This window comes from Piliocolobus tephrosceles, chromosome 2 (genome assembly GCF_002776525.5).
Source record: "Piliocolobus tephrosceles isolate RC106 chromosome 2, ASM277652v3, whole genome shotgun sequence".
Taxonomy (NCBI): Eukaryota; Metazoa; Chordata; class Mammalia; order Primates; family Cercopithecidae; genus Piliocolobus; species Piliocolobus tephrosceles.
In genome coordinates, this window is record NC_045435.1 from 41,857,811 (window position 1) to 41,870,929 (window position 13,119).

Here is a 13,119-nt window from a genome sequence, read left to right on the forward strand (position 1 = left end):
CAATAATTCAACAATAATTAGCCTAGTAGTCTGTATATGGTTCTAGTGCCTGCAGAGCCCACCAAACAGAGGGTCTTTAGACCTAAGTACTTAATAAGGTATGTTGAGCGCTCTTGGCTGTTGCCTCATCCAGACAGGTGGAGAAGTGGTGGCCTGACCTAATGTGTTAAAACACGCCTAATAGGAAAACCAGGTACTGGTCTGAAGTTGACCCGAAGCCCATCAGACAGCATCTCCTGGATCTGTTTGTCTCCAGTAACCTCTTTGGTTCCACCTCTCTCTTGGGGCCAAGGCAGATCCACCAACTGAGTAACCCTTGCAGCAAATAAAATGAATTAAATTAGTTTTTAGTGAACACTTTCTGGCTCCCGGTACTCATCACGTTCTTCACTGACACAAATAGTCTAATTTATTTTTCACCCATTTAAAAAAAGTACCTGTTTCCAACCTTGGATACACCTATCAGATTTGTCCCCAACCTTGAGTACATCTATCTGTAGTGACCCTGACATCACAAGTTCACTGCCCTGAGATCTAATTCATCTGGCCCTAGTATCTTGAACTGGCTTAAGATGCCCCTTTGCCTATGCCTTTTCTGACAATGAAAATGCTTCTCATTTGTCTTTTCAAAATCTTCCTTCCCCTTAACCCTGTTCCTAACCCCTGGTCTGCTCCCCTACCCCCACCCCCCACAGATAGGTGATGGCAGAGCTGCTATTAATTGCCACCATTGTGCAGTTAAAGAACCAGTGGCTTGGCAAGGCATTAGCTCATCCCAACTCAGAAGAAACATTACATGTTTAGAGGAAGGTTCATATCAAAATCTCAAGATACAGGCGAGAATGGGAGAACACCTGATGTAGTGACACAGACTTTTTTGAGAGAAAATTTGGCAATTTCTATCAAAATGTTAAATGTTCATGGCTATATTAATATCAAAGAAGATTTCAGAGCAAAGAATATTAACAGGGATAAAGAGGGATATTTCAATTCAAGTAGACGTAACAATCCTAAATGTGTTTGTACCTAATAAGAGAGCTTCAAAGTACATGAAGCAAAACTGATAGGATTGCATGGAGAAATAGAAAAATTTATAATTATAGTCAGACAATTTAATATCTGTAAAATGCAGTAATTAATAGAATAAGGAGACAGATCATCAGTAAAGATATGGAAGACTTGAACAATGCTATTAACCAACCTAAGCTAACTGACATTTATAGAATATTCTACTTTATAACAGCAGATACACATTTTTTCAAATGCACAGGTAGCATTTATCAAGGTAAACCATATGCTAAGCCATAAGACAAATCTCAATAAGTTTAAAAGGATTAAAATCATGCAAAGTAGTATATAAATTATACCTCAGTTTTTTTTTTTAAGTCATACAGAGTATGTTCTCTGACCACAATAGAATTAAACTAGAAATCAAAAACAAAAAGAATCTAGAAAAAACTCCCAAATAGTTGGGAAGTAAAGAACACACTTCTAAATAACACATGAGCTACTAAGAATTCAAAGGAAGGGCTGGGCACCGTGGCTCACACATTTAATTCCAACACTTTGGGAGGCTGAGGCTGGTGGATCATTTGAGGCCAGAAGTTCGAGACCAGACTGACTAACATGGCAAAATCCATCTCTACTGAAAATACAAAAATTAGCCAGACATGGTAGCACACGCCTGTAATCCCAGCTACTCTGGTGGCTGAGGCACAAGAATAGCTTGAACCCAGGAAGCAGAGGATGCAGTGAGCCAAGATTGTACCACTGCACTCCAGCCTAGGTGACACAGTGAGACTTTGTCCCCTGCCGGCCCCCCCAAAAAAAAAGAATTCAAAGGGGGATATTAGAAAGACTCTCAAAGTAAATAAAAATGAAAACACATTTTATAAAAACCTGTGGGATGCAGCTAATGCAGCCTAAATCTGTGGGACGCAGGTAAAGCAGAAAGATATTTATAATGCTAAATACCTATTTTGAAAATAAAAATCTCCCATCAATAAGCTCCTATTCTACTGTAAGAGCAAGTGAAATTGAAGTTGAAGAACAGAAATAAAAAAGATCAGAGCAGAAGGCAACAAAAGAGCAGGAAAACAAAAAAAATCAATGAAACTGAAGTGGGTTATTTGAGAAGATCAATAAAATAAAAAAAACTTCCACCCAGACTGATCAGAAAATAAGAGAAAAATCTCAAATTACTATCAGCAGGAATGAGAGAGATGGCATCACTACAGATTCCAAAATGTAAAAATAATAATAAGAGAATATTATAAACAACTTTATGCCGACAAATTTGACAACTTTCATAAAATGATCACATTTCTTGAAAGACACAAACTACTAAAGTTCACTCAAGGAGAAATCACTGACTTAAATAGCTATTTATCTACTAAAGAAATTAAATTTGTAGCTTAAAAGCTTCCCCCACACACCCACACACAAAACAACTCAAGATTCATATGTTTTTTTTTGTAAATCTGTGAAACATTTAAGGATGAAATAATATCAATTCCATAAAAACTCTTCCAGAAAAGTGAAGAGGAGGGAATATTTCCGAACAACTTCCATGAAGCCAGCATTATTCTGATGTCAAAACTAAACAAAGACCATATAAGAAAAAAAACTGTAGACTACTATTTCTTAGGAATGTAATGTAAAATTCTTGATTAAATTTTAGCAAATAAAATCCACAATACATAAAAAGGATAATACATCATGACCAAGTGGGTTTATCTCACTTGGGTTGAATTGTATTCCCGAAAAGGTATGCTAAAGTCCTAACCCCGGTAGCTGTGAAAGTGGCCTTATTTGGAAGTAAGGTGTTTGCAGATATAATCAAGTTTGGATGAGATTACTAGGATGGACCCTAATCCAATATGACTGGTGTCCCGATAAGAAGAAAAAAAAACTGCCTATGAAAACAGAGACACATAGGGAAAAATGTAATGGCAGAGGCAGAGATTGGAGTGACGCAGCAGCAAAAATTACCAAGAACTGACAGCCACCACCAAAAGCTAGGAAAAGGCAAAGAAAGATTCTACCTGGAGTCTCAGAGGGAGCACGGCCATTCTTACACTTGATTTCAGACGTCTTCTCTCCAGAACTGTGATAGAATAAACTTCTATTATTTTAAGCTACCCAGTTTGCATTACTTTGTTACAGCAGCCATAGGAAACCAATATACCATATTGAAAAAGCAATACCAGTCAGAGCATGGTGACTTACGCCTGTAATCCCAGCACTTTGGGAGACCGAGGTGGGCAGATCACTTGATCCCAGAATATCGAGACCAGCCTGGGCGACATGGCATAACCCATCTCTACAAAAAATACAAAAAGTAGCTTGCATGGTGGCACAAGAGTCAGATCCTGTCTCAAAAAAAATTAAATTAAAATTTAGAAAAGCAATACCACATAATCATCTAAGCAGGTGCAGGAAAATAATTTGTCAAAATCCAATATGCATTTCTGACCAAAACTCTCAGCAAACTAGGAATAGAAGGGGGTCTCTTAATAAAGGGCATCTACCAAAAATCTGTAGTTAACAGCAAGCTTTTTCCCTAAGATCAGAAGATGGCAAGATGTCTACTCCTACCCCTATTCAATGTACTGGATGTACAGTGCAATAAGAAAAGGAAATTAAAGGCACCCAGATTGGAGAGGAAGAGGTAAAACTGTATTAAAGATGATATGATTGCTACTTAGAAAATTCCATGAAATATATTTTTTAAAACTAGTAGATCTAATAATGAGTTTAGCAAGATTTCAGGATACAAGATCAATATAAAAATTAAATTGTATTTCTATAACCTAGCGATGAAGATTTAGAACTTGAAATTTTAAAACATCACTATATTAGCATGGAAATATGAATTTGAAGGCTTTGTCTAATTTTTAAAATATGTAAGACCCATACACTCAAAGATAAAATACATTGCTGAAGGAAATTAAAGGAGATCTAAGCAAATGGAGAGAAATACAGTGTCATGGAATTTTGCGAAGACTCAAAATACTTAGGACATTAATTTTTCCCAAACTGATTTGTAGATTCAATGAAATCCCAATAGGCTTTTTTTGTAGAAATTTACAAGTTGAACAGAACCTGGAAAAGCCAAAACAACTAAAAAGAAGAGAGTTGGAGGACTTACACTACCCAATTTCAAGGCACTTATGAGGCTATAGTAATCCAGACAATGTGGTATTGTTGTAAAGATAGACAAATAGATTGATGGAATAGAATGGGGTCCAGAAACAGACCCATACGTATATCATCCATTGCTATTGTTGATTTTCAAGAATGAAAAAAAAAGGGAATTCAGTATAAAAATGATAGTCTTTACAAATGGTGCTTGAACAATTGAAAATCTGTTTTAGTTTTCTATGACTGCTGTAAAAAATTACCACAAAGTTTGTAGCTTAAAACCACACAATTTTATTACCTTAGAGTTCTAGAAGTCAGAAGTCTGAAATGAGTCCCACTGGGCTAAAATATGTTAGCAGGGATGTGTCATTTTTGGAGGATCTAGGGGAAAATCAATTTCTTTACTTTTTCTAGCTTTTAGAGGCCACCTGCAATTTTTTTTTTTTTTTTTTAGACAGAGTCTCGCTCTGTCACCCAGGCTGGAGTGCAGTGGCTCCATCTCGGCTCACTGCAAGCTCTGCCTCCCGGGTTCACACCATTCTCCTGCCTCAGCCTCCCGAGTAGCTGGGACCAGAGGCACCCGCCACCACGCCCGGCTAATTTTTTGTGTTTTTAGTAGAGACGGGGTTTCACCGTGCTAGTCAGGATGGTCTCAAACTCCTGACCTCGTGATCCTCCCGCCTCGTCCTGCCAAAGTGCTGGGATTACGGGCATGAGCAACCGCGCCCGGCCTGCCACTTGCATTTTTTAGCTTGTGTCCCGCTTCCTCCATCTTCAAAACCAACAATGATGGGCCAAGTGCATCTCACACTGCCATCCCTCTGTGTCCAGAATATATAAAGAACTCTCAGACCTTCATAAGAAAACAAACAACCTAACTTTTAAAAATTAGGCAAAAGATTTGATTACACACTCACTTTAGCAGCTATACAGACACCAATAAGCATTTGAGATAATGCTCAATACTATTAGCCATAAGGAAAATGTAAACGAAAAGCTCAATGAGATGCCATGATTTACTGGAATGTCTAAAATTAAAATGCCTGAACATATCAAGTGTTGGTGAGAGTGAGGAGAGCATGCAAAATGAAACTGTCTTACACTTCGAATGTAAAATGGTACAATTATTTCAAAAAACAGTTTGGCAGTTTCTTAACTAGGTAAACATACACTTACCACGTGACAGTCATTCCACTCTTGGTATTTACCCAAGAAAAATAAAATCATATATCCACGTAAAGACTTGTACACATATGTTCATAGCAACTTCATTTATATTAGCCAACACCAGGAAATGATAAAAAAAATCCATCAACAAGCGATCAGATAAAGTATGATATATCTATACAGTGGAATACTACGCAGGACTTGGATGAATCTCAGATTAATTATGGAGAGTGAAAGAGGTCAGACAACAAAGAGTATATTCTAGGTGATTCAATTTTTATAAAATTCTAGGAAATGCAAAGTAATCCATACTGACAGAAAGGGATCAGTGATTGTCTGGAGATGACCAGAGCCATGGACTGGGAGCTGAGGGGAGGGAGAGGGGAGTAATAAATGGGAACGGCGTAACTTTTGGAGGTGACGGTTATGTTCTTGACTGCAGTGATGGTTTTACGGCTGTATGCTTATGTCAAAACCAATCAAATTGCACACTTTAAATACTTGCAATTTGTCAAATGTCAGTTATACCACAATAAAACTGTTTTAAAAAGCAATTTTTTAAGTAAATGGGATAAAGCTACATGTGCTTACAAGGAAATACCGGTTATCTTGAGGGAGTTTTATAGTCTATAAAATATTTAAATTTTCATAATGTGGATTCTTTACAATAATGTGTGTTAGAGAGAGACAGGGAGAAAAGCATCACCTGGAGAAACTTTTTCACATGATGCATAAGAATGCCAGAGTGGAGGAAGGAAGAGCTATGTTCAGGTCTACGTATTTAGAAAAAGCTCCCAAGGCATCTTGACACAGACCCCCTTTCCTCCACCCCTACTCAGAGATTTAAAGGAAGGAAGGGACAAGACAGGACAAGATGGAAGAAGTGTTTTCGGAAGGTAGATGAGCCTAGAAGACTGGAAGAAGGAGTTCAGAGTCCATAGAATAGTATAGAAGTACCTCAGTGAAGCTGTGGCTGTGACTGAAATGGAAAGCTGTGGAAGGCAATGAGAAAGGAAACATAATAGTATGTGTTGATGCTTTATATATGGAGAGAAGCAGGTGTGGGCAGGAAAGAGGGAGCAGAGGTGAGCAGGAGTCCAGGAAGCCTCCTAGGCTACACTAGGTAACTGAGAGAGAACAATGGCATAACCAATAGGAAAATTGGCTTCCGGAGGAGAAATTCTTTCTCTAGAGAGAGAGGAGAAAACAATCTGGGGAAAGATGGGGAAAGGGATTAAGATATTACTTAATCGAACCCCTCATTTCAACAATGAGAAGACTGAAAAGTAGAGAATAAAGTGACTTGCCCAAAGTCCCACAGCAGACCCCAGAATTCATGAGTCCTATGCTGGTTCCCATGCTGTTTCCCTATTGCACACATTTCTTCACCTATGTTAGGAGTCTGAAGTGATGATGGGCATCCAGGTGGTAATGTCCAGTCAGCAATTAGTAATGTCCAATTATTATGGTGATGTCCAATTGGCAGAGCAGCTGAGAGAGGGCTTGGCAGCTGGGAATATTGATCAAGGAGCTAGGAGCTGGCTGAAGCACCAAGAACGAATGAGATAAAAGATTTTCTATCCACTTCCATTAACTTTCCTCTTTGGATGAAATTATCTATCTGTATCTCCTGCTTTCTACTCAAATGAAATGTGCCTTAGAACCAGCACCTTTTCCCACTTTTCTGAGTTCTTTATTCTGACTTCACAGACTAGAATCTGAGAGACTTGTGGGCTTCCTCCCCTTCCTCTACTTTCTGCATCCATGCTATCATTAACCCTGTGTTTTCCTTTGAAAGACCATCCGTCACTCTCTTTTCCCTCTAATGCCATCCTAGCCCAGCCTTCAGCTCTATGGTCTTGAATTTCTACAACAGCTTGCCAACTGGCCTCCCCAGGCAAAGTGGGGAAGTGAAGCCAATGATGGAAAAAAGCAATAGGCCAGAGAGACAAGTCACAGGAATATGTTGACCATGTAGACTAGGGGAGAGGGTGTCAGGAAGGAGACAGGGGTCAGACATGTCAGATGCCACAGGGAAGTGAGGGGCAGAGAGGATTAAGACATGGAGAACGTGGGTAAGTGGCAGGATTTAAGTGAGCTTCGGTAGAGAAAGAGGAGCATATAACTGGGTTATAGGAGACAGTGTGTGGTAAGGGAGCAAAGCAGAGGATAGAACCATACCACAGGCAGGACAGGGGCCAGTGGCAGGTGAGGGGATGGAAGCAGCAAAGAGGAATCATCTCTTCATGAAGTGTGGGCAGTGGGCAGTGAAAAAGAAAAGAAGACAGTAGGTAGACAGGATGGTCAGGTTTCCAAATGTTTATTTTTTTCTGTTGTTTTCAAAATGGAGCAGCTGTGCATAGCTAAAAAGCTGAGGGAAAGACACAGCAGAGAGAAAAAGAAAGGAATAGAGAATCCTGAAGCCAGAAGAATATCAGCATCACTCAGATCATGGAAGGGTGGGTGTCTCCCCTGCTGAAGTGAGCAGCCGGCACCCTGAAGAGTGGTCTGCATAGAGGAAGATGGTGGAAGATATTTGGGCCTCAAATCTTGATTCCCAGCCCTCAGTCCATACTACACAGGAAATTTCTAACAGAAAGCTGTTTCCTTTGTCACACTATTTTCTGTTTAGAGTGAGGACAGGAAATAATCTGTCCTCTTCTTTTAACAATTCCAAGGGAATGCCAAAACATCCCCTGGTCTTGGCCTTGCTTGATATACAGTTGTGACAGCCCCAAAGTTCTTCCTGACCTCTACACTTAATCTTTCCTGCTGCAGTGGAAGCCCATTCATTCTCATCCTGTCTTTGGGGGAAGCATGTGGTGACCAAAAACCTGCCTGAATCAGGAAATCTCCAGGAGGTAAAATCATGTCCATTTCCTACAGATCCTCAGGAAGCTGCCCTTACAGACACCACACTCATGTTCCCTGTCAGCCTTCACCTGCTCGGAAGAGACAGGAGAACTCAACAAACTAAAGAACACTCAAATACGCCTCAGTCTCCACTGGCATTTTAAAGGAAAGACCCCCTTAGTCATCTCAGAGATGCAGGTCCCAGGAAGCCAGAGGAATGATGCAGCTGATAAACTAAAACCTACCTTAAGCTACCTACAAAGAGTTAGGTGTACTTAAGAAGTGGCCAGACACGCAATCCAGTCATCCCAGGAAACTCTCTGTCACCAAGTGGCCCCAAGGAGGAGTGAGGTTTCCTTTCTGATGTCATCCCACGAGACGAGGAGGATCTGCCAGGCATCCTGGAGGATATGTCATGCAGCAGGTGACAAGAAAGGACCAAGATATGGAAAAGAAAGTGAGAAACAGGGAAGTTATGACGAAAAAGGAATAAAGACAAATGTGGAGGAAAGATGGTGATATGAAGACAAAAAGAAGAAACACAGACAAAGCGCATGCTCAAGGGAGAGAATCTCCTTCTGCTGTTCACTTAGAGCAGGGGTCTTGTAAATAAAGTTTTATCAGATCAAAGCTGTGCCCATTCATTTACTTAGTGTTTATGGCTACTTTTGCGTTACAAGGACAGAGTTGAGTAGTTGCAACAAAGACCATTTGGCCTGCAAAATAAAAAATATTTACTATCTGGCACTTTAAAAAAATGTTTGCTGACCCCTGACTTAGAGTAATAACAACCTTGTAACTTCCCCTAATACTGATAGGCTCTCTGTGGTTCTTCAACTACTCTTCAGGATAGTTGTTATCTTCAGAAACTATCGCCCTGAAGGAAACCAAAACTAGAGCCAAGCAATGGGAAAATTAATCAGAGCTGTAGCTTAGAGAGTAACCAAAGTAAAATCACTCCAAGATACAAAAGAAATTGCCAAGCTAAAGAACAAGTCTGGTTCACAAAAAGACTGCTATAAAGACTTGGAACCAACCCAAATGCCCATCAACAATAGACTGGATAAAGAAAACGTGGCACATAAACACCATGGAATACTATGCAGCCATAAAAAAGATTAGTTCATGTCCTTTGCTGGGATGAAGCTGGAAACCATCATTCTCAGCAAAGTAACACAGGAACAGAAAACCAAACACCGCATGTTCTCGCTCATAAGTGGGAATTGAACAATGAGAACACATGGACACAGGGAGGGGAACATCACACACTGCGGCCTGTCAGAGGGTGGGGGGGTGAAGGGGGAGATAGCATTAGATGACGGGTTGATGGGTGCAACAAGCCACCATGACATGTGTATACCTATGTAACAAACAAACACGCTCTGCACATGTATCCCAGAACCTAAAGTATAATAAAAAGAAAGGAAAACTACTATATTGACAATAAAATAAGGTCTCAATGTCTATCCAGAAAAAAAAACATACTACTATAGATGGAAAATATACATGGGGGAGGAGGCAGTATGTGTGTGTATAAAATATGGTTTTAGATTGGTAAATACTAATCAGAAATATATAGAAAATATATATGTATATTTCTGATTAGTATTATGTTTCTGTATATATTTTTTCTCCTGATTATTAGTTAACAAAACTAAAATCACAATTGTTTCATGCTGAAAGGTTGATATTGTATGGTACCCAATTGAAATGTAGATAAGAATTAAATTTGTGAGAAAGAAAAAGCTGTGTTTCTGTCATCTTCTAATACTGACATGAAGACACAGGTTTGAAAGTGGCATTTTTAATACAACTATCCAAAGTTCTTTCCCCCTGCCCCCGTAGAACCAGGGTCTCCCTATGTTGCCTAGGCTGGTCTCAAACTCCTGGCCTCAAGCAATCCTCCTGCCTCAACCTCCCAAAGTGCTGGGATACAGGCATGAGCCACCACACCCAGCCTATCCAAGGTTCTTGATAACATGAGACTGAGGAGGGAAGTGGATGGGAGTAAAGGATGAACACCATCCCACGAAACATGAAACAGGCTGATCTAGAGCTTTTGCAGAGAAATTAAAGAGACAGGTTAAAGTCACATATCTCTAGCATTTGGCGCATATTTTCCCACTATTTTCTCCCGATGAATTCTTTCCACACTATAAAGCCATCCCATCCCATCCCATCTTGTCCTGCCCTCTCCTCAACATATACGCACATGTGAACACACACACACACACACACACACACACATACACACACATGCTCTATTCCAGGCACAAGATTCTACTCTTCATTCTCTCATTTATCCAGCAATCCCTGACCTGTTCTCATCTCTAGGCTTCTGCTCAAAGGCACAGACCCTGCTGGGTACCTACCCCAAATCCATTCTGTCCTGCCTTGCTACTAACAGAACTATGATAATATTCAGGAGGGCAATATGTCCAGCTACGATGCTCACCTGCCCAGACTTCTTTGCAGCTAGGGGTGGCCATGTAACCTGTTTCTTATCATGAAATATGAATGAAGAAAACGTCTGCTAGGGATTTGGGGAAAATTTTTGCCCTCCTCATACAGCCTCCACCTTCTCCCCACCCTTCCTTTCTTTCCTTCTTCACTTTCTTTCCTACCCTTTTTACTTTCTCCTTTTACCTGCCTTGTGCACAACATGAGGCTTGAGGTGGAGCAACCATCTTGGGAATACAGATCAACAAAGCCACAGGCTAAGGATGGTGGAGCAGAAAGAGAAAAGAAGCCTGGGGCATTGATGGCTCCTTGAAGTTCTCCATTAGCTTTGGGCTTCTTGTGTGTACGTCTCTGTTTAGCTAAGTCCCTGTAGTCAGGTTTACATAGTGAGTGGCCTAATGCAACTAATTCCCACGCCCTTACTCTCCCTTCTACCTGGAAAGAAATTCTCCCCACCTGATAGCCAATTTTTGAAGTCCTGTACTTCCTTCAAAGCCCACCTTAAATCCTACCTCCTTCAAGTGGACGTTCCACAATGCCTCAAAATCCCTCTCTCTCTCCTGTAGTCATATAGGGCACAATTAAAATCATTAAAATAGTATACCCATCTGCTTCATATCATAAGTATTCATGTCTATTTATTCATACATCCCCTCCCTAGACTGAGAGCTGCCAAGGGCACAGATCCTTTTTCACTCATTTTGAATGCCCTGCAGCCCCCAGCACAGTGCCCAGAGCAGGCATTCAGTAAAGGATTGTTGAATTTCTTTGATTGCACAAATGCTCCTTCCTTCCCAAGTGTATGCTATGGATCATATTAAAACACTCGGCTTCTATGTAGATGGGATGGGAAAGTTAATAATTAGGAAAATAAACTTCAGAAATCCTAGTCGTGTCTGACCATGTTTTGACAGTTCAAAACTGTGTGGCCCTGTTGCTGACTAATTGTCCAGATATACACACTAAGGTCAAAAGAAGGCACAGAAATGAGAGGGTATAGAAAGCCCAAAACTTGTCTATATATCATCAAACTAGAATGCTGGTTTCACCAAACTCAACTTCAAACCAGTATCTATTAGAGGCTGATTTGTATCCAAAGTAGTTAATATAACTTATTGTATTGTAATTCCAGTTACACTTCTACTATTTATTTAATGCATTTCTTTTGGTTGACAAAAATTTATTGGCCATCTATTATGTGCCAAGTCCAGGTGATAGCCATCGCTGGTTATCTGTGACTGAGCAATTTCCTGAGACACGGGAATTTTCAGTGCTGAAGCTAGGAGAGCTCCAGGCAAAACAGGATGGTTGGACACCAAAGAAGCACTGAGCTTGATGCTTGAAATAAAGCAGTAAAAACAATAGATGTTGGCCCTGCCCATGTGGTTTTTATTTGGCGTTCCTAGCAATTAAAAGTAATTGCATCCTGTAACTATATTTTCAAATCATACATGTTAGAGTTTATTAAACAGCAATCAAGGCCATCCAACACTTTCAGGTGCTAACACCATAAATCTCCATAGTAGAGTTGGCTGTGTGTGTGGAGGGAAGAAGGACTTTGGAACAGGAGGGTAAGCCGGAGTTCAGTTCATTAATGTGGTCATTGTTCTATTGGCTGTGAATTCCAACCAACTTTAATCACAGCCTGAGCCAGTTGTCTGTTGTTCTTGGATCAGCAGGCATGCTCCATCTTCAGGTTCTCAGTCCTCTTTGTGATACTAATTTTGACCTGTTGGTGGGACTGTGCCTTCTTTGGAAAGGACCAGGAAATGTCAACTTTTCCTGTGGGAATGTGGAGGTAATCTGATGGTGGCATCTGCTGATATGGCCACCACAGCTGGCTGGAGCTGACTTTTTCTTCGTCATTCTTCCATATTCATTCTTCCTATAGCTGGGTACTGGGCCCTCCCCATTTTTGGCATATGGATGACATATTTTCCCTTTTAGAATGCCAGTCCTCCCAGATAGATAATACATATTTCTGAGCTTAATAATCTGAAGATCCTATCCTTCCATAGGAGCCACTTTCTCAACAAAGACTGAAGGTCCTGGTTCCTCATGGAGTACTTCTTACTCTACGGCAAACTTTTCTCTCTAATCTCCAGCCTTCACCTCTGCTAGGCTTTCATAACAACCACCATTGCTTTTCTACTATTGGCTGGGCATTTTTATATCCATTATTTTATTTAAACTGGACAACAACTCAAAGTAGATATTGTTATCCCCACTTCCAGATGAAGAAACTGAGGGGCAAAGAAGTTAGGGAACTTTCAGCTACTCAGAAGGCTGAGGCGGGAGAATGGCGTGAACCCCGGAGGCGGAGCTTGCAGTGAGCCGAGATCGCGCCATTGCACTCCAGCCTGGGCGATGGAGCAAAACTCCGTCAGAAGAAGGAGGAGGAGGAGGAGGAGGAGAAGAAGAGGAAGAGGAAGAGGAGGAAGAGGAAGAGGAAGAAGAAGAAGAAGAAGAAGAAGAAGAAGAAGAAGAAGAAGAAGA